Genomic DNA, 3,027 nt, shown 5'->3' with positions numbered 1-3,027 from the left:
TCCGAAGTCTTTTGCTGCCTTCGGGATTACTGTTGTGACGTTTGATTAGCACCACCAATAGCTACAGGTGCTTTGCCCTTACCATGAGAGGCGAAGTTTGAGTTCAGAGGATTAGCCGTTGGTAGGTTCCTCTCAGCCTTCTTCCTTCGGAGGAAGCGTTCGGCTTGTTCACCGCGTACCTTCAAGTCTTTCCAAGTGTTAGATGGTGCCTTTCCCATTGCCTCCAACACGTCCAATGCGAGGTTGTTGTGGCAAGTCTGGAGAATAAACTCCTCAGTGATCGGGTCCCGACAGTTCATCACCTTGTTCCGGAACCTTTTTACGAAGGTGTCAACCAATTCCCCATCCTTTTGTTTCTCGTCGAGCAACGTTCCGATGGATATCTCGGTATCGTCGTCGAAGAAATTAGCGAGGAACTTAGTTTTTATGTCATCCCAGCTACCCACGCTTCCTGGCTTGAGGCGGCGATACCAATCGAAGGCGGCTCCACGAAGAGTGCCAACGAAGGACCGTACCATCAGAGGCTCATTACCAGAGATAACCCCTAGGTGTGATTTGAAGTAAATCAAATGCTGAGTGGGTGAACCTTTCCCATCAAACGGCGTGAAGTTAATTAGGCTGAACTTCGCCGGGTAGGGGATTAATTCCTATTCTCTTGGGTATGGACAAGGAATGTCCGTCTTCTTCATCTCTTGAGCGGAAATCAACGTATTGATTTTGCTCTCGAAGTTTTTAATCTTCAAGCTTTCACCTGAGTCTTCGTTAGCATTCTCGTTACCACCCCGTGCATTGATGGGAGGATTATTGGCGTTATGGGTTTCATTCGCACCTGTGTCCTCATCTTCCAGATTAACCTGGTTACGACGACTTGGCTCGCCTTGCTGGTTCGTCAATGCTTGGATTTGTTGGTCATGCATTTCTCTCATGTTCTGCATGGCCATCTGCATTTCGAACCTGAAGCTCTCCTGTTGTTTAGCCATGGCTTCTTCGAGCATCTTGGCCACTTGTTCCGCACTTATCATAAGTGCCTCGCGGGGTTGTCCCTCGCTGGATACCGTATGCGCTTATCATAAGTGACTCGCGGGGTTGTCCTTCGCTGGATACTGTATTATCTGATGCGACAGCAGAGCATGCATCCGATTCTGCATCTTCTGAAGGTAATCTTGTCCGAATCCTACCATAAGTTCCTCGTATGATGGCTCCAGACTGCAGACGGGTTACACGCCGGGGTGCTTCCAGAATCGACTCGGGATTATCCTGTGTCGATGTCCTTTTGCTGGTCATATTCGTGGTGACCCTCGGAAATTCTCCATCCTCGACTACCATTCTTCTTTGTCGGAAACGCCTAGGCCTTGGCTTTGGCATTTCGGTGCTGAGCCTTTCGAAAATTGAAATTCTTTCGGGCACCGTCTTGATGCAGTTGCACTCAGACAATACTACCCGAATGAGTTTGGAACAGGGGCATTGAGTTTCTAATTCTCGAGGACTCCTTTTCCTGGTTTTACTCGTACCCCCAACACGATAATACAACTCGTCTGCTTGAAGGTCGGAGTAACTTATCATGTATTGGCACGACTTCTCAGGTATAACGCTATCGTCATCAGACAACAACGTTTCCTTCTGAGGGGGAACTGCCTTCTTTGGGCTTTCAAAAGTTACGCGCCTCGAAACATACCTTTGTGGGCGTGAGTTCTCGGCGGGCTCCTGGACTTCAATGCGCAAATTGGTGCGCTTAGCTGCCCTGATCTCTTTGTCATGTTGAAGGTGGCGACGACCCCCAGCATGTTGCGACGTTCGGGGCTTCTTTACCAGACCCAAATGTTCTTGAACTGAAGCTTTACTTCTTTCATCGGGAATTGGACTGAGGCGCTCCAAAACTGACTTCTTTCTTCGGGATGATTCTGCGTGATCTCCCGGAGCAGCCATGGGAATGAGGCGCTCCAAAACTGACTTCTTTCTTCGGGATGATTCTGCGTGATCTCCCGGAGCAGCCATGGGAATTATCGGCGATTTAGAGTATTTCGCCGGAGGTTGAACTTTTGCTGGAGGCTGCAATGGTTGCTTTTTAGCCTGAATCGCCACTTCAGACTTCGGCCTCCAGACTTGGCGGGTTGGTGGCGGCTTCTTCGCCACCTCCTTCTGCAATCTCCTGAGTGCGCGGCGCTTGCGAATGCGCTCCTCAAGTGTCGAACGATTCCGTGTGACACGGATCCATTTGTTCGTTGGCGGCTTGGAGGAGCTGCCATTCATCGTTTGTTGAGGCTGTTTGCCTCTCCTGTTCTTCAGATCCGTGTTGTAGCGGATTCCGTCCGTGGACTCCATCGCTTTTGCGAGTTGCCGCGCCAAGCGTTGACGTCGCCTTTGGCGGGCTCTCTTTTAGAGAGTCACTACGCCTTCAACGGCGGAGGCGTTGGCGGGAACGGATTTGACCTGGTTGGAGGTCGGTGGAGCTTCACCCGATGCAACTTTGGCATCAATTGGGGTGAGATCTTAGCTTCAACTTCTTCATACCAACGTACCTTTCTCCTGGAGGAGAACTTCTTGGACTTGCGGGGGGAGGTGGATCCGGACGAGGATGAAAGATACTCCTCGAACTTTTGCTGGTCGAATTCATACTCGACCTCCTCCTCGACCGGGATTGAGATCCGCGGCTGTGACGCGACGATCTCGGCAGCGAGATCGGTGGCTCCCACTGTGGTCGCCAGATTATTCGCGGGAAAAATTATTGTTTTCATTGAAGTCATTACACTCTTTGGTAACAGTTTATCGGTTATAGAAAGATCCGGTCTTTTTATAAGATCCGGTTACAACGAAATCAAAAAGAAAAAGTTACAATCTTCCTTATTTGTCGAACGAATCACGAGCTCCTGTTTTGCGGTCACTCGCTTTTGGGGGTTCTTCACCTGCGCCGGGGTTAATCCGTGGACCACCGCACGATCTTGATCCGGTCGGATCTAAACGGTATAACGGGTGTTATCTCACGAAGGAAATAACAGCCGGGGGTACTATTTCACCAAGGAAATAATA

This window comes from Asparagus officinalis, chromosome 7, assembly GCF_001876935.1.
Source record: "Asparagus officinalis chromosome 7, Aspof.V1, whole genome shotgun sequence".
NCBI lineage: Eukaryota > Viridiplantae > Streptophyta > Magnoliopsida > Asparagales > Asparagaceae > Asparagus > Asparagus officinalis.
Note: the sequence above shows the minus strand (reverse complement) of the source record.